Source organism: Mastigoproctus giganteus, chromosome 1 (genome assembly GCF_048544385.1).
Source record: "Mastigoproctus giganteus isolate SK-2022 chromosome 1, ASM4854438v1, whole genome shotgun sequence".
NCBI classification, from domain to species: Eukaryota; Metazoa; Arthropoda; class Arachnida; order Uropygi; family Thelyphonidae; genus Mastigoproctus; species Mastigoproctus giganteus.
Window position 1 is genome coordinate 176,122,763 of NC_143575.1, and position 20,340 is coordinate 176,143,102.

Here is a 20,340-nt window from a genome sequence, read left to right on the forward strand (position 1 = left end):
TTGTCTTGAAAGAAAAAAATAACACAATCTTGATTAAAATAAAGCATTGTGGGGTGAATTTGATTCGATAAGACTGAAAGATCGTTAGAGTTCCTCCTGCATCCTACCTATGTGTAGGATGCAGGAGGAACGGAGTAAATCTTTGCACAACGACAAGTTTCAATTAACAATTCCGTAGAATTGATAGAACGAGTGTTTTGAGTGCTCTGGCCACCCCATTGAACCACAATCACCTTAGGTGTCCACACATGTATGGTTTTGCCACAGATCTAGACCACCACAGTTTTAGTATGTGCAACAATTTCTCACTAAATAATTGTGTTTAAAACTCTGTAAATTGAAGAGACGTAACGTTTAACCCGTTCCCCCCTCTTCTCATCCTCGTGAATAACACAATTGGTAGGACTGCCGTCCTCCACACACTGTGTGGAAAAGACCTGAGTTCTAGTCCCGTCGATAACGGGAGGAATTCTTATGGGCCTTTTTCACAATGTGGCTGAGTAAGTTGATCTCAGAGAGGGTAGCATGGTTGTTTCTCCGGAAACTCGCGTTTTTCATCAAGGAAACAGAAAATCGACCTCAGAACACAAGCAATTTACAGCCAAATAAACAGAACAACATGGCTTTAGTCACCGATGCTCCTAAATCCTATAACTACAACAACTGGCGAAAATAACACGCAACTTTGTAATAAGACAGTCACAGACATGCCGCCGTAGCCTAGTGGTCAGGCGCGGGTGCATGTGTACACGTGCCTTGAGTGACCCGGGTTCAAGCCCGTGACTACTGAATACGGTGCTGTTTCTTGTATTCTATCTATCTTGTGAACTCCTCTGACCGTTTGGTCGTCCCGGAGTATTAACAGAAAATTTATTTATTATTTATATAAAAATAAATTCAAACAAAATTGTGACGTGTGGTGATGATCTGTTGCCTCGTTGAGTATAAAGAATGCACAGCTGTTTGACTGCAGTAATTTGAAGCCAGGATGAGAAAAATCATGATCTATCAGACTTCGAAAGACGTCTTATCGTGAGTGCACGTTTAGCAGGAATCGCGATCAAGAAACGAAAAACATAACTGGTTTTCTCAAAAGCATTCATCTTTAAGGTTTTAATGATTGGAAAGCAAGCAGTTTCTTCAACATCTCAAAGGCGTAAATATGGCAGAAAAACAGTATTTCAAGAGCGACACCATCGTCGTCGTACTCTATGGAGGACTTGTAGGGAAAAAGAGGACATCCAAAGTGCAGCAAGTAATATCTGAATTCAATCAATCCCAGAACTGGCCTATTTTTGCCCAAACGATGCGTAGGGTTGAAGAAGTTGGGTATTGGCAGTCACCCTGCCTATTTCTAAGACACTTGTTTCAAAGAAAAGCAGGAAAATCAGCTTGCAGTGGTGCCGAGAACGTCGTGATTGGAAAGTGGAACACTGAAAGAAAGTCATGTGGTCAGACGAATCATGGTACACTTTATTTTGCACTGATAGGTCAGAAATTTTGCCGAGAACCTCACGAAGCGACGGGCCCAGCTTGCCTTGTTAAGACAATCCAAGCAGCTGGAGGTGGCATCATGGAATGGGCATCAGGTGGCATCATGGAAATTTGCTGTCACAGACTAGGCCCATTGAAACAGCTGAATTTTGTTTCAGATCTACTGCATCCTGCAATGCTACACTTTTATCACGAAGGTGATGGCCACTTTATGGATGAGAATGCACCAGCTCATCGATTCTGGCTATACCCCAATAGCCAGAATCTGCAAGAATGGTTCAGAGAACATGACACGGATTTCCACCATCTTTCCTGGACCCCACATTTACTTGATCTAAATACTCTTGAGAATATGTGGGATATGCTGGATAGAGCTATTCGGCAACGAAGTCCTCTTCCTTCATATTTATCGTAGTCACGGGATATTTTGCTTGAAGAATGGTTACCATTAAACCGAAACGCACTAAAACACCTTATAGGATCTATGCCGCGTCGCACACTTGCTGTTATTCAAAACAGAGGCGGCCCGATTCGATACTGAATAAAGGTTCGTTTTTTGGCAGTGTGTGTGTGTGCATAACGCACCAGAACGACATTTTGGTCCATTTCGAGCTCTACATTAAAGAGTCTGTGCGTGTAGCACAGTAGTATCGTCACCTTCCTCCCCACATCGGGTGGAAAGGGCCCGGGTTTGAATCCCGTCGATGACGCGAGGAACTTTAATGGGCTTTTTTCACTCTGTGGCTGAGTTAGTCGGTCTCAGGCGTAGATAGCAAGGTTTTCCACCCAGAAACTGGGGTTTTTCGTCCAGCAAAACAGACAAATCGACCATACTACACATGCAATTAACAGACGTAAGACACACAGCACGGTAGATGAATTTAATTATTCGGGTGGCCTATAAATAATAGTTTGGTTTGTAATCTACATTAAAGAACACTTTAATCCGACAGATTGAGTTTAAGTTAGATTTAAATGGAACTGGTTTGATAATATTTTTTAACAGCTTTTGTCTAGTTCCTGTTGTATCCTATCAATTGGTAGCGATTATCCAAAGTGCTGGGATTCAACAGGAAGGTAAACAAAAGTAGGTGCTACTGTTGTGTTATGGCGCATTGACATCGCCATAAAAACATCACCGCTTATGCCATGATGTGCCAAATCCAGCTAATCATACGTCCAATTTCCAAAATTTCATAGTATACATCTACTTATAACATTCTCAGCAAATTTGTACAGTGTAACTTTAAAAAAATAAATACTAAGAGAATTAAAAAAAAAAAAAAAGGTACTGTAAGCGTTTGACTGTATCTGGTTTAGGCACGAGTGAGCTGTTTCTCTATGCGGGTTCAACCTCTGCAGTATGCTTCTGTGTCGCCACCTATTTTGAAAGGTAAGCAATGTTGCTTCTGTGAATGTTTTTGGTGTGATTGTTAACGTATTTTATAAATTTTTAGATATTATTCAAAAGTTGAGTTTGAGAAGGTAAGTTTGAAAGAATGTTAATGGGTGTTTATTGATGTTTTACTTGCAACAGCTGATGAAATTTTTTTTCGTATTTCTACAAGTCTTTTTAAAAATTTGATTGCGCATGTAAGATGTATTTGTGTGTATGTTCTGGTAATCGTCTTCTTTTTTTTTTTTTTTTAAGTTGGAAAAAAAACCTTTTAGAAAATTTTTTGAATATTTCAATATTAAGTAGCTTGCAAACCATCTCCCTTCCTCCAAAAGTATAAAATATACGTAATAAATTGTTAGGCGCAGTGGAAAGCCGAATTTTGAATGATGTGTTACGTAAAACTGTTTTTTTTTTTTTTTTTCCCTTTAAAAATGTAAATAGAAGCCGAGAGTAATTGGCTTTTGGTTTTGGTCATGTCAGTATAATATACAGCTTGAAGTATATGTTCAGTTGTCTCCATTGAACTGCAATACAGTACATGTATACCTGGTCTCTGAACCAGATGGACTCGCCTCCCCAAGGGACGTGAGATTCCAGGGAAGGTGACAAGGCCATTCAGAAGAAACCAATTTATTTTCTAAAATTGATATATTTGAACCATAGGTTGCTGGGGGCTGCCTAGGCCAACATGATTAGCCTAAATAGTAAAGTTTTTTTTGTTTTTTTTTTAAATCTTTTATTATATAAAAATATGTTTGTAGATATATCATTAGCATTAGTAGGGCATATGATGCAAGAAAGCAAGCTTATTTATTATTATTATTATTATAATTAGCCATATGGTGCAAGGAAGTCTGGGGCTTTTGCTGCACCAGCCAAAAAAAAAAAAAAAAAAAAAAATTCTTTGTTATCCTGAGAGAGAGAGTCAGAAATAGAAGGGAATCACCAAGAAAGAGAAGAATGATGATATCTAGCTCAGGACTGTGGGTGTGCCAAGCCCATACTCACCAATGTGAACCCCTGGAGTTGTTATATAGCATCAGCCAAAAAAAAAAAATCCCTTCCCATTTCACCCATCCTTTCACTTCAAATGTTTGTCCAGTTCTACCTTCAACTTAAATAAGTTCAAGATAGAACTAGACAAACATTTAGAGCGAATGGATGGGTAAAATGGGAAAGGTGTGTATTGTGGTTTTTTTTTTTTTTTTATTTGGCAATGCTATATAAGCTTGCTTTCTTGCATCATGTGCATTTGCTAATGCTAAAGTTGCTGACCTCCACTGCAACAGATGGACGTTTGTTCCAACTATCAACCACCTGCTGACTAATGGGGATTTTCAGCACATCTATTCTAGAATTGTCTTTCCTCAATTTGAATTTATGCCCCCTCAAGTGAGTAATCTGAGCAAGAGGAAGAATCCCATTATCACTGAGCTTGCTTAGTCCATTCAAGGCCTTATACACCTCAATTAGATCACCTCACAGGTGCCTAGTCTCCAGAATCTGCAATTTACAGAATTTAAGCCTTTCTTGGTAACACCAACCCTTTGTTCCACTCACTAATCTCGTTGCCCTTCTCTGTACTCGTTCCAGCAGCTCTATATCTTTCCTAAAATGAGGCCTCCAGACCTGTATATAGTACTCAGGGTGTGGCCTAACCATTGCTTTGCATAAGGGGACAAAAAAAAAGTAAAGTGCAGCCATTATCAACCCACTGCAGGATGAAAGTCTCCTCAACAATTCATGCTGAGGGAAATGGACCATAATCTGCCACACTGGTCCAGTGCGGGTTGGCAGATCGACCGTATTAGCAGTCAGGAGCTCGAATCCCAGTCTACTCAAAGAGCGTGTGCAACTGCACTCGCTCTCCTGCCCACTCGGCTAATTACCTCCTTATTCCTTCTAGCAGAATTCCTGTATATCACTCAAAAAACACCATGAGCTACTCTTGCAGCCTTTTTGCACTGCTCAGAAAACTTTATATCTGACTGCATAATTACCCCCCAAGTCCTTTTCATTCTCCACTATTCTGAGTGTAGTACCACCCAGTTGATACGTTACTCTGGGTTTACTGCTACCCATATGCATTACTTTACATTTGTCAATGTTAAACTTCAGTTGCCACCTCTCAGCCCATCTGCTCAACTTTTCCAGATCATGTTGCAGTAGTGTACTATCATTACTGTCATTAACAACCTTGCCAACCTTCATATCATCTGCAAACTCAGACATTAATCCTGATATGCCTTCATCAGTATCATTGATAAATACCGAAAACAATAATGGGTCCAACGCTGAACTCTGGGGGACTCCACTAATAACATTAGTCCACGAAGAGCAGTGTCCATTGATAACCACTCCCTGTCTTCTTCCACTCAACCATCCTTTTATCCATTGTAGCAACTTGCTCTTAATGCCATACTGCCCCAATTTGTACAGTAGTCTTCCATGTGCCACAGTATCAAAAGATTTCCTAAAATCAAAGTATATGATATCAGAATTAATTTTCGCATCCAATTCCTTTGTGACCACATCATAGTATCCAGTCAAGTTGTCAAACAAGACTTCGCCTTAACAAACCCATGCTGTGTCTGAACTATAACTGCAGTCTTGTCTAGATGATTCTGCATCGCTTTCTTAACCAGTGACTCCATTATTTTCTCTGGAACAGAAGTTATACTAACAGGTCTGTGATTTCCTGTGTCACCTGTTGATCCCATTTTGTGAAATGGGGACACATTTGCACACCTCCAGCCCGTGGGGACCTCCCCTGATTCCAAGGAAGCTTTCATAAGTATGGCTAAGGGTTTGCTTACTTCCTTTGCTGCCTCTAATATAACTGGATAGAGCCCATCCACCACAGGTGCCTTATGGAATATCATGGCAATATAGTGTGCCCTTAAAATATCCTTTTTAATTATGCCATTCTGCTTTTGAACAATATAGTATTTTGTGTATTTTAGTGTGTCAGGGCCCCAAATACCTAAACCTGTTATTATTTTTGACCGTATGATTTATTTACAATTTTTGAAATAAGAGAGGTGAGTGATCAGCCAAAATTGGAGGTGCGGTTAGGCAACTATACAAAATAGTTGAGAAGTGCCATATAGGAGTTCTTAACCATTTAGATCACAAAGAGTGTACGATATAAAAACAGTAATTGTACAATTAAGTAGGAAATGTCAAATGGCTGTTATGAAGCAATGAAGTACAGTTCCTTGTTATAGCTATCTAAAGCATAAAAAATTAGTCTTTAAATCAGATGCACCTCATTGTTGGTCACAAATTTAAGACAACAATGAAAGTTGCACAGGGAAAAAAAATGTGGAAATTGCATTGAATAAATAAATACGTATGTCCAGTAAAAAAATTAATACACATTTAATTACAAATGGTTTGTAGCTTTTGAGGCTAAACGAGCCTCTTCGTCAGCAAATACTAACAGAATGGAGACATTAGAGACAAATTTTAAAGGATACAGTTGTGCACACAATGAGGCGTGTGTGGGCACTAGGGCACTTCTGTTAGTTCTGTTGTGGCCTTCATTGCCATGGAAGAATTGGAAGAACGGATATTCCTGAACCCACCTGTACCTATTACAACATGGTGCAGATACATCGATGACATCTTCACCGTCATCACATGTGGTTCTGAAGCAACATTACTGGAGTAATGTTGCTTCAACATTACGCCCCAAGCCATCTCAATAGCACTGCCCTGTTCTCCCGGGCTTGGAGCCACTCCAGCACAGATGAAGCTAGCCACAACGAGATTTCCAAAGTGAGGACAGACTTGGTCAGTTGTGACTATCCAATCCACATATTGGACAAGTGCTTATTGCAAGAACAGGAGCTCGCAATCCACCCGAGACTGCCATCAATTCATGACAATGTACCTGTCACCTACATTCCCTAATATGCGGGTATGTCTGATTAGATTTCAAAAATCCTTTGAGAATACAACAAAATGCGTGCAGCTACCAGGTAGAAACTTGCGTTCTCTGGTTTCCAGCGTGAAGACTCCGGTCGCCCCTCTCTTGCGCAGCAATGTAGTATACCACATAACCTGCAAAGATTGAAACAGCTGCTACATAGGGGAGACCTCAAGAAGCCTTCAAGACCGCCTTGCAGAGCACAACAGATCGATTTGCCTTGCTGAGACTGACCAATCTGCAATCGCAGAACACTTCCGGTCAACCCACCATAACCTTAATCCCAAGCGTGACTATGAAGTGATTGACCAGTACTGACACTTTTTTCAATGACTCTGGCTAGAGTCACTTAATATATCATGTAATTCAAGAACTATGAACTGCAGCAAGGGAATGAGACTACATTCTATCTTGGTGGCAACTGTTTTGAGACTAGATAAGCGCTGGAAGTATAACGTCCATGCAGCAATAATGAACACCAATCTAGTGATTGAATGGTCAACCTCGTGCCCACACACGCCTCATTGCGTGCACAACTGTATCTTTTAAAATTTGAATTCTGTTAGTATTTACTGACGAAGATGCCCCTTTAGCCTTGAAAGCTACAAACTATTTGTAATTAAATGTGTATTAAAAATTTTTTTACTGGACATGCGTATTTATTTATTTAAGCAATGGATCCCAGTACTACAGGCCCATTTACTCTCATGCATTTGCATTGTTTATGTTGTTTTAAAATATTGCACATTCAAGTTGGAGCCCATGTATGTTGTGGCATAGTTGTACACAATGTATATACTGATGTCATAGACAGCAGAGTTGCTCCCATCTGGGACAATAAAACAAGTGGTGACAGTCAATAATGTTATATCAATATCATTTGGTAAAAATGGGATTTAGGATACAGCAAATGGAAGTGGATTAAGATAAGACTTAAGACCATATTTCTTGTGATGCAAGAAAGCAAGCTCATGTAGTGTCGGCCAAAAAAAAAAACATGTTACACATTCAATCCCTCTAAATGTTTGTCCAGTTCCTCCTTGAATTTATTTAAGCTATCAACTTCCACAACGACAGCTGGAAGTTTGTTCCAGCAATCAACTACCCACTGGATAAAGGCAAATTTCTGCTCTGCTATTCTATAACTGTCTTTCCTCAAAGTGAATTTATGCCCCCTCAGGTTCATAATCTGAGCAAGAAGAAGAATCCCATCAAAATTGAGCCTGCTAAACTCATTCAAGGCCTTATATACCTCAATCAGATCACCTTGCAGGTGCCTAGTCTTCAGACACTGCAGTTTGCAGAACTGAAGCCTTTCTTGGTAAGACCACCCTTTCATTGCCCTCACCAATCTTGTTGACCTTCTCTGTACTTGCTCAAGAAACTCTGCAACTTTCCTAAAATGAGGCCTCCAGACCTGTGCATAGTATTCAAGGCATGGCCTGACCATTGCCTTATACAAAGGAATAATCTCCTTTTCCCTACTAGCAAAATTCCTGCATATCATTGACTGGATATACAGTCAATAATGTAGTAGTAGTAGTAGTAGTAATGGAGGCATGTGATGCAAGAAAGGAAGCGCATGAGCTTATGTAGCTTCAGCCAAAAAAAAACAATTTCACATATCTATACCCTCTAAAAGTTTTTCCATTTCCTCCTTGAATTTAAGTTATCAACTTCCACAATGACAGATGAGCATTAGTTGAGGCATGTACAGGAGTATTGTCATAAACTATAATTTAGAGGGAATGAGTCAATGTCAAGTAGAAAAAAATAAAGTAGAAGAATAAAGTTAATATGGTAGGCTGTCTAATAGTTGATATCAACCAAGGGATTACTTTGGAAGGTAGTGTAAATGATTATGTATGTATTGATTAGATTAAATACAGTGCATGTCGGCAGTTGTTTTTCATGTCAGGTTAAAATAATTCTGATGAAAAACGAGGAGGAGAGGACCAATGTTTAAAGCATTAATTCTTAAAATTGGAAAGAATGGAAAGTGCAAAATAATTTGATGGAGCTGTCTATTAAGTACAGAAATATGTTTTGGATTGAATTTGTTATCTGTGTGGTATTTGTTACCCAGTGCTACAGAGAAAAATGTTTCTATAGGTATACTAGATGTGTACCAAATGGATAGACATTTCAAATTGAATATTCCAGTCCTTCATCACTGTAGAATTAATTTATAAAATGTAAATAAATAATAAAAATTATGTAATAATTTTTTGTAGCTGGAACAAGGATTCACATTTCCTACTCTCAGTTTATACAGTGAAAAATTCAGATATAACTTGACCTCCTATGCCCAACCTTAGTATAAATTAAATATAAATCAGGGAAATATGTATTCATAAAGTGTTCTAAGCACAAAATGGGGATGATCCATTCTGTACATCAGTCAAGACTGTTTCTATGTCCAAGGCTATAGCTTATGAATGTGGCACCATTAAACCTAATAAGTTTTTCACCTGAGCAAAATACCTTGATTGACACACCCCTTGTCCCAGTTGTGCCATGTATAGTATTATAGAATAAATTATTTTAATAGTATTTTTATATTTTTCAATTTATGAAATTCTTTTATAATTCTTTCTTTCTGAAATGACTATCAGGTTTGATTTTTACCTGAATTGTTTTGTTAGGGTCTCTTTCCATGATCTCATAATTATAAGTTGAGAGCCATGAAGAATTACACAATTAAAATTTTTATTATGCTTTTCACATGACAGAACTTGATCTTATCAATGTGTGCTATGTGCTGCTACTTGGAGACAGTTGTCATGATCTGGCTGTGTAATGAAACGAGAATTTTCTTCTTTCATTAGGTGATAATTATCATTAGGTTTTGTGTGGTCTTGCCATTTGGCAACCAGCTGGAGATCTGTTTTGTAGCTTTGAAGTGCAAGTGATATTGGATCTTGTCAGCTTCATCCTCAGAAGGCATCACTCATCACAGGAACTTTCCATTTTGAAGAAACATAGAAAGGAAGTTATCTAAGTTAGAAGTTTGCTCTGGTCAGGAGTTGTATGAGAATCCTAATTAATCAGAATCAGTGGTAAAACTACCAAACCACCACTATAGTGGGAAGGACAAGGGGCCTAACCACTAGTATCATATGGATTTTAACAATCACAGGAGGCCTATTTGCGAACCTAGTATCAAATAACAAGAAATCTGGTAATTTGTTTTTATAAGTTCAAATTTAATAAGACTCAAGATATAGCTAGTAAAATGAAAACAGAACTGCTGACAATTGTGCATGCTGCTTACATCTGATAGTAATATGAGGTCATATTTTTAAAATCATTTAATAACGGCAAGCATAGATCTTAATTATGGAATCGTAACAAATTTGTCCAACAGCCCACATGATCTTTAAAAACCAAACCAACCATTGGGGATCCTCTGACTTGTTGCCCTCCCCCATGGAGGCAGACTTGCCATTATGATAGGTTTGCTGAATACAGTTTTTTGGTCTTTTTGATCACAAAAATATTCATAAAAGTAATTTGAACTGATTCCAAAATTGGAATATGTTTGATTTTTGATTATAATGTCATAATCTTTGTGAAACTGGATGATGGCCATAAAATCAGAAATAGAAATAATATAAACCATGTATAACTTAATTATTGTTATTTATTGGTGAAATTGTTTTTTTCACATTAAAAATCAGAATTAGTGAAGTTTTATTTAAACAGCTATTTTCAACTGATTCATTATTTGTATATCATAAAAATTGTGAAAACTATTCTTGGACCTTCAGTTGCATCACTTTTTTTTGTAGTGATTCATTTATATTTGGCATTTTGATCCACTAATTCTGAGCCTGCAGACAGAGTGAGCATTATTTATCATGCACACTTGAATAAGTGGTGCCTCCGTAGCCAGGTGTGTAGGAGCAGTAGTGCGTAGCACACGCTTCTTGATTAGACTGGGGTTCAAGCCCGTGACCACCAAATACGGAGGATGCGGAAAGGTCAGGGAATGACCACTGCATATCACCGGAGCTTAGTTGCTAATGCTCCTAAAAACCAAATAACAAACTTGAATAAGTGTGCATGACCAAGAATGCTTTATGGCATGTAGATGTCCATTATCATTCTATTCTATATTAAACAATGTGTGCTTCAGAAAAAAAAAAAAAAAATATATATATATATATATAAAGCAGATATGGTAAATGTCTAATCATAATTTCTTTGGCAAAAAAAAAAAAGGCTGCAAGTTTTATTCAAGGTTTCAGAGATCAAGGCAAGTGAATTGTTATTTTCTTTGAATGAGCAATCTCAAAATGAAGGGGATGCAAAAGGGGAAAGAGGAAGACTTTGCCTCCACCCCCTTTCTGTTGCTAAGAGCAGACATTATGGTGTGTATACTAATGTATATTAGTTGTTCACTGGGGCTTATTCAGTGGTGATGGTGTGTAGTTTCAAAACAGCAGCTTCATATTCAGATATTGAGTCTGAAGACATGCACTTTATACATGGTATAAACTCACTTGAAGCAAGATGATTACACAAAGAAAGCTTTCCTAACAGCAGATTGCTAAATTGTCAAACATTTTGTGACTGACCATTGGTATGCTTTCAATGGAAAGCAATGCATTTCATCATGCTACCAGAGTGACTGCAAATCAGCCATGAAGAAATTCTTGACATATTAGAAGAAAATAGAATGAGAAGTACCCAACAAATACACTGCACTGTAGATTTCCCATGCATCTTTCTCTGGTGCATTCTTTGGTGGCAGCCACTGTACTCCACCTACAGAAAGTGCAGTCATTAACTCCAGCAGACTACCCTCAACAACAACGTTTCTTTCAATAGCTCCTTGGTCATTATGCCCAAGATTCTAATTCTGTGAGTTGAATACTGTTCAAGAATGAAGTGAGCTTTTCTTGGGATGGAATGAGCTAGAATGGGTGGAAGAAAATCTGCATGGTGATAAGGAGCCCGTCAAAAGCATCTGGTGTGGTGCTGTTACCTTGTCTGACTGGCTGCGCTTACAAACTTTTTGGAAGATATTTTGCCAGGATTGTTTGGTTCATGCACCACAGCACTCCTGTCCACTTTAGCAGATGTGTAGGGGTTCATCTGACTATACCTGTCAACTTGAATAGATAGGTCAGAAAGACCCCATTGTTTGGCCAGCATGCTTGCCTGACGTGAATCCTCTTGACTATTTCCTTTGTGCTTATCTAAAGCCTGCTGTATGAAATAAGTTCATGTGACAGAACTCTAGTGACAAATGTGAAGTGAACTGCAGCATTGCAGAATGTTTGTATGTTCAGTCATTAATTTGATGACTTTTATAGAATAGACATGCAGTGCTTAAACTGGGATTATTTTATTTTCTGTACATTTGCCATATTGTCTATTTGTTCCTCCAATCATACAGCCAAAGATAAGATGGAGGAAGTTGGATTTCCATTTTTTTTTTTTCTTCCAATTTTAAAGAAACTTGGATAAGCCCGACAAATAGTAGTAGAAGTAATGGAAAGTGATGCAAAAAAGCAAGCTTATATAACATTAGCCAAAAAAAAAAAATCCCTACATAGTTCACCATCCATACCCTCCAAGAAGTTGTCTAGTTTTTCCTTGAATTTATTCAGTCCATCCACTTCCACAACAATAGATGGAAGCCTGTTCAAACAATTAGCCATCCACTGGCAAATTTCTGTACATCTATTCTGCAACCATCCTTTCTCAACTTGAATTAATACCCCTCATTTGTGTAGTCTCAGCAAGTGGAAGAATGCCAGTAACATTCAGTTTACTCAATCCATTCAAGGCTTTCAACCTCAATCAGATCTCCCAGCAGGTCTTAAGATGCTGCAATTTGCAGGACCGAAGCCTTTCTAGGTAAGAGCAACCTTTTTTTTCATTCACCAGTCTGGTTGCTCTTCTCTGCACCAATTCAAGTAGATCTACATCCTTCCCAGATTGTGGCCTCCAGACATGTATACAGCAGTCAAGATATGACCTTATACATATACAAAGGGATAATCACCTCATTCCTGCTAGCAAAGTATTAGCATTGCATTAGTTGTGGCTTATGATGCAAGAAAGCAAGCTTATATAGCATCAGCCAAAAAAAAAAAAAAAATTTCCCATTTCGTCCCTCCGATCGCTCTAAATGTTTGTCTAGTTCAGCCTTGAAATATATTTATGTCAACTTCCACAACCCCAGATGGAAGTCTGTTCCAGCAATCAGCCACCCGTTGGCTAAAGGCACATGATGCAAGAAAGCAACTTATATAGCATCAGCCAAAAAAAAAAAAAAAAAACTGATTTCACCCATCCACTCACTCCAAATGCTTGTCTAGTTCTTCCTTCAATCTATTTAAGCTATCAACTACAACAACAGTTTCTGTATATCATTGACAAAATCCCATAAGTTGTTCTGGCTGCATGTCTGACTGCACAGTTACCATCAGATCTTTTTCATTCTCCACTACCCTGAGTGTAGTACCACACAGTTGATAAGTTACTCTGAGGTTACTGCTACCCATATGCAGTACCTTGCATTTGTCAATGTTAAACTTCAACTGCTGGGAGTCATAGTGGAACAAGTAAATAAATGGGCTGTGTTATAGTAACTAAGAGTAGAAACAGGTGCATGTATACTTGCATGTACACCAATGCTAGGAGTATAGTTAATAAATTCGATGAGCTTGAAGTGCTAGTCAAGACATCAAAGGCAGATATAGTTGGGATATCAGAGACATGGTGTCACATAGACATAAGCAGTGCAGAACTGGAATTTGGGGAGTACAATGTGTACAGAAAGGATAGGCAGGACAGGAAGGGAGGAAGGGTTATGTTGTTAGTTAAGAAACACATAAAATCTAAGGAAGTGCATCCAATTGATGTGGGTGGACAATGCAATGTTGAGTCTATTTGGTGTGACATAAACACTGGGAAAGGAAAAATGAGAGTAGGTGTGTGTTATAGGCCCAATGAATCTGATGAGCGTATTGAGCAATTGTGCAGAGAAATAGAGTGGGCCAGTAAATTAGTGTCTTATAATGGGCGATTTTAATTTCCCGGATATTGACTGGAATTTGTGGGTTGGTCACTCACACACTAGCAAAGCTTTTGGGGATTTATTGGATGATTGTTTTCTACAGCAGCATGTTTGGGAGGCAACTAGAGGGAGTAATACTCTTGATCTGATTATCAGTAGTGATTCTTCATGCATTAAGAATCTGCAGATAAAGGAACCACTAGGTGGCAGTGATCACAGTGTGCTGAAGTGGGATTTACTCAAAGTGGTAACTACCATCAAGGGTAAAGGGAAGGGTTTTTGCTTTCTTAAAGGTGACTACGGTGGTCTGAGACAGTATTTAAATTCTATATGGTGGGACCAACTGATGATGTTACCAACAGCAAATTCAAAATGGGAAGCATTCAAAGAATTAATCTTGGAAGCTACTAGGCTTTTCATATCAACAAAGAAATATTGTTCAAGATTTAGGCCTAAATGGATGTCAGATGAACTAATTAGACATGTGAGAGAGAAGGAAAATGCATGGGATACATATAAATTAGCACGTGACACAGAAGCTTATGATAGATATAAGCTGGTCTGTAACCAAATTACAAAGGAGGTTAGGCAGGCGAAAGCAGATTACATAATATCTTTGGCAAAGGATGCAAAGAAAAACCGCAAAGAGTTCTTTACTTATGTAAACTCTAGAAGGAAGGGGATGAATCAGATTGGTCCACTGGATATTGATGGTTCAACTGTTGATGATCCCAGGTGGCTAACAAACTAAATGAGTATTTTGCATCTAGATTCACACATGAGTTATTCATGGAGGGGAATGCCAGAGGTGAATTCAACTCTGGCAGTGAACTAGATGATTTTGTAATAACTGAGAGGAAAGTGGGTGAGAAAATATTATTATTATAATTAACCATATGGTGCAAGGAAGCCTCAGACTTTTGCTGTACCAGCCAAAAAAAAAAAAAAAAAAAAAAAAATTGAGTTACCCCTGAGAGAGAGAGAGAGAGAGAGAGAGAGAGAGAGAGAGAGAGAGAGACAGACAGACAGACAGACAGACAGACAGAATAAGAGTTAGAAATATAAGGGGAATCACCAAGAAGAGAAGAATGATGATATTCAGCTCAGGACCCTGGGTGTGCCAAGCCCATACTCACTGGATGTGAGCCCTTGTTGAAGATAATGTTTATCTTCAACAATTTCTCCCCCACTTTCCTCTCAGTTATTACAAAATCATCTAGTTCACTGCCAGAGTTTAATTCACCTCTGGCTTTTCCCTCCATGAATAACTCCTTATGTGTGAATCTAGATGCAAAATACTCATTTAGTTTGTTACATCAAAATGGAATGTTAAAAAGGCACCCGGGGTGGATGGGATCTATCCAGTTATATTAAAGGAGGCAGCAAAGAAAGTAAGTAAACCCTTAGCCATAATTATGAGAGTTTCCTTGGACACAGGGGAGGTACCCATGGACTGGAATGTGCAAATGTGACCGCAATTCACAAAGGAGGATCAAAAGGCGACACAGGTAATTATAGACTTGTTAGTTTAACTTCTGTTCCAAGGAAATTAATGGAGGCACTGGTTAAAGAAGTACTACAGGATCATCTAGACAAGACTTCAGTTATAGCTCGGACACAGCATGGTTTTGTTAAGAGGAAGTCGTCTGACCACTTTGATTGGATACTATGATGTGGTCACAAAGGAACTCGATGCAGGGAATAACTTTGATATTATATATTTGGATCTTAAAAAGGCTTTTGATACTGTTGCACATGGAAGACTGCTGCACAAATTGGAGCAGTGTGGCATTGGAGGCAAATTGCTGCTATGGATTAAGGGATGGTTGAGTGGGAGAAGACAGAGAGTGGTAATCAATGGACACTGCTCAACGTGGACTAATGTTATTAGTGGAGCCCCTCAAGGTTCAGTGTTGGGTCCATTGTTGTTTTCTGTATTTATAAATGATACTGATGATGGTATATCAGGCTTAATGTCCAAGTTTGCAGACGATACAAAGGTTGGCAGGGTTGTAAAGGACACTAATGACAGTACACTGCTGCAAGCGGATTTAGAAATGTTGAGCAGATGGGCTGAGAGGTGGCAAATGAAGTTTAACATTGACAAATGTAAAGTACTACATATGGGAAGAAGTAATCCCAGAGTAACGTATCAACTCTTGTACCACACTGACAGTGGTAGAGAATGAAAAGGACCTGGGAGTAATTGGGCAGGCAGATATGAAGTTTTCTGAGCAGTGCAGATGGTCTGAAAGAGTAGCTCATGGTGTCTTGTCAATGATATATAGGGATTTTTCTAGCAGGGATAAGGATGTAATTATCCCCTTGGCAATGGTCAGGCCACACCTTGAGTACTGTGTACAGATCTGGAGGTCTCATTTTAAGAAGGATGTAGAGCTGTTGGAACAAGTACAGAGAAGGACAAAAGATTAGTGAATGGAACAAAGGGTTGCTCTTACGAAGAAAGGCTTAAGTTTTGCAAATTAGTGTCTGGAGACTAGGCACCTGCGAGGTGATCTGATTGAGGTGTGTAAAGCCTTGAATGGTTTGAGCATGCTCAATGCTGATGGGATTCTTCCTCCTGCTCGGAATAATCACCTGAGAGCGATAAATTCAAATTGAGGAAAGACGATTGTAGGATAGATGTGCGGAAGTTTGCCTTTAGCCAGCAGGTGGTTGATTGCTGAAACAAACTTCGTTCTATCGTTGTAGAAGTTGATAGCTTAAAATAGATTCAAGGCAGAACTTGACAGACATTTGGGCCGAGTGGATGGGTGAAATGAGGGTGTTTTTTTTTTTGCTGATGCTATATAAGCTTGCTTTCTTGCATCATGTGCCTTTGCTAATGTTAACTGCCATTTCTCAGCCCATCAACCCAATTTTCTTAGACCTTGTTGCATTAGCTCACCCTGATGATTGCCGTTAACCACCCTGCTAACTTTTGTATCATCTGCAAACTTTGACATTATGCCTGATATACTTTCATCAATATCATTGATAAATATTGAAAACAAAGTGCCCAGCACAACCCTGGGGAACTCCACTAATGACATTAGTCAATGAAGAGCAGTGCTCATTGATAACCACTCTCCATCTCCTTCCAAACTATCCCTTGCCCTTAATGCCACATTGTTCCAGTTTGTACAGCAGTCTTTTGTGTACTGCAGTACCAAAAGCCTTCCTGAAATCCAAGTATGTAATGTCAAAATTATTTTTTACATCCAGTTCCTTGATCACTGCACCATAGTAACCTATCAGATTGGTTAGACATGACTGCCCCTTAACAAATCCATGCTGTGATTGCAGTATAATTGTATGCCTGTCCAGATGGTCCTGCATTACTTTTTTAACCAATGATTCCATTATTTTCCCTGGAACAGATGTTAAGCTAACAGGTCTGTAAATTTCTCATATCACCTTATTAGCATTAGTAGAGGCATTTGATGCAAGAAAGCAAGCTTATGCAGCATCAGCCAAAAAAAAATAATAAAATAAATAAAATAAAAATAAATAAATAAAAAATAACCACTTCCACTTCACCCCTCTGTTCGTTCAAAATACCTGTCCAGCTGAGCCTTAAACTTATTTAGGCTATCAACTTCCACGACAAGGGATGGAAGTCAGGCTGGCTAAAGGCAAATTTCCTCACATCTATCCTACATCTGTCTTTCCTCAATTTGAATTTATGCCCTCTCAGGTGATTTTTCTAAGCAAGAGGAAGAATCCCATCAGCATTGAGCATGCTCAAACCACTCAAGGCTTTATACACCTCAATCAGATCACCTCGCTGGTGCCCAGTCTCCAGACACTGTAATTTGCAAAACTTAAGCCTTTCTTCGTAAGAGCACCCCTTTGTTCCATTCACCAATCTTCTTGCCCTTCTCTGTACTCGTTCCAGCATCCCTACATCCCTCTTGAAATGAGGCATCCAGACCTGTATACAGTACTCCAGGTGTGGCCTGACCATTGCCTTATACAAGGGAATAATCACCTCCTTATTCCTGCTAGAAAAATTCCTATATATCATCGACAATACACCATGAGCTACTCCTGCAGCCCATCTGCACTGCTCAGAAAACTCCATATCTGCATGCACAACCACCCCCAGGTCCCCTTCATTCTCCACCACTGTCAGTGCAGTACCACAGAGTTGATACGTTGCTCTGGGGTTGCTGTTTCCCATATGTAGTACTTTACATTTGTCAATGTTAAACCTCATTTGCCACCTCTCAGCCCATCTGCTCAACCTTTCCAGATCCTGTTGCAGTAGCATAGTGTCAGTAGTGTCCTTGACAACCCTTGACATACAGAAAACAACAATGGACCCAATACTGAACCCCGAGGGACTCCACCAATAACATTAGTCCACGATGAGCAGTGTCCACTGACCACCACTCTCTATCCTCTCCCCCTCAACCATCCCCTTATCCATAGCAGCAATTTGCCTCCAGTGCCACACCGCTCCAATTTGTGCAGCAGTCCTCCATGTGCAACAGTATCAAAAGCCTTTCTAAGATCCAAGTATATAATATCAAAGTTATTCCCTGCATCCAGTTCTTTTGTGACTGCATCATAGTATCCAATCAAATTGGTCAGGCAAGACTTCCCCTTAACAAAACCATGCTGTGTCTGAGCTATAACTGAGTCTGTGCTTCTTTAACCAGTGCCTCCATTAATTTTCCGGGAACAGAAGGTAAACTAACAGGTCTATAATTACTTGTGTCGCCTTTTTGTGATCCCCTTTATGAATTGGGGATACATTTACAGTCCATAAGGACTGCCTCTGAATCAAAGGATGCTCTGTTAATTATGGCTAAGGGTTTGCTTACCTCCTTTGTTACCTCCCTTAATATAATTGGATAGATTCCATCCACCCCAGGTTCCTTTTTTATATCCATCTTCAACAATTTCTCTTCCACTTTCCTTTCGGTTATCACAGTCATTTAATGCCTCATTACAGTTTGATAAACTTCTGGCATCACCTTCAATAAAGAAATCCTTGTGTGAATGTAGATGCAAAATACCTATCCAATTTGTCCACAGCCTGAGCAGGGTCATCAATAGTTAATTTAATATATGCAATTTATATCTATCATAGGCTTCTGGTATCACCTGACAATTTATATGCATTGCATGCACTTCTTTTCTGCCACATCTTAATAGTTCATCTGACAGCCATTTGGGTCTAATCCTTGAATAGTATTTCTTCATTGCTGTGAAAAGCCTAGTAGCTTCTTTGATTGCTTCCCTGAATACCATTTATTATTTAAAATTTGCTTCCATTGCTTTTAGTAACATCATCAGTTGGTCCCGCTGCCCAGTATTTAAAAACTGTCTGAGACCCCTTATGTGAAAGCAAAAGCCTTTCCTTTGCCTTTGATAGTAGCTATGTATTTAATCAAATTCCACATTAGTACACTATGGTTGCTGTCACACAATGGATCTTTACCTGCAGATTCTTAATGCATGAAGAATCTTTCTAAATGAGTGATATGAAATTTCATGACAAGCTGTTCACTGAGAGGCAAGGTGTTACATATGGATGAATGGACTTCCTGAATTTAATAGACACTCTACAGTCAAAAATAATTAATGCTCCCAAAACCTTTTTTGCATTCTATTCTATTCTGTTATATCTGCCTACAGTTTGCCCTTTCATAATTGTGTGTGCAATACCTATTACTTGGCAATTTTTTTAATCATACTTTTTAGGGTCCGTAGTCTAACGAAGGACCCTTATAATATCACTCGGTTGTTTGTCTGTCCGTCTGTCACAGCATTGTATCTCTGGAACCACTCAACCTATTGACTTGAAATTTTGCATGTGGGCCAACGTAACGCCACATTGATTGTTGTTGACAAAAATTTGTCTAAGAAAGGGGGAACAAAAAATGTTGTCGACAACTTATAACTTATTATACACTGTTGGGAAAAGCCCAATGAGTAGGTATAAAATATAATTTTAAAATATTTTTAAAATTAAAAATGGCAGCACCAGAGAGGAAAATGTGAATAATTTTCGTGTCCCTCCATTTCCATCGCTGTTGGAGCTAAAAATTTAAAAATCACATTAACTAGGTGTTATTCGATGCTTATCAAGAGAAAACTATTCCGATTGAAATCGATCATTTACTTTTTGTGTTAAAATTAAAATTAGTAAAAAATTCAGAGCTGCAGGGCTCAATAACTTCCACGATTTTTTAATATATTAAAAAAGTAAGAGATTACCTCCATCTTTTTCGTGGAATGCTTACAGTCAATTCTCTCCCAAATGTGATGAATAAAATAAAATGAAAAAAAGCAAAGTAATGAATTCCCTCACTCATAGAGACCATATCCAATGTGCAATGGAATCGACAGCTGAGCGTCCTAACCTGACCCTGAAACACATGAGACCACCACAACAAGACAATGAGTGCAAGAAGACATTGTGTCAGAATAAATAGTTAAAAATGTTTCCCATAATAAATAATTAAAATCACA

General features: G+C 38.7%; 1 protein-coding gene across 2 annotated transcripts in view; it reads left to right on the plus strand.

The window, feature by feature from the left end:
* The first annotated feature begins 2,855 nt into the window (after nucleotides 1-2,855).
* Nucleotides 2,856-20,340, plus strand: part of barc (RRM1_TatSF1_like and RRM2_TatSF1_like domain-containing protein barc) — a 98,372-nt gene continuing 80,887 nt past the window's right edge. Inside the window, exon 1 of one of the 2 annotated variants that reach the window (XM_090383164.1) lies at nucleotides 2,856-2,887. The gene's annotated coding sequence lies outside the window, so the exon portion shown is untranslated. Of the gene's footprint in view, nucleotides 2,980-20,340 lie in introns of both variants that reach the window. The other variant, XM_090383157.1, reaches the window with a different exon arrangement.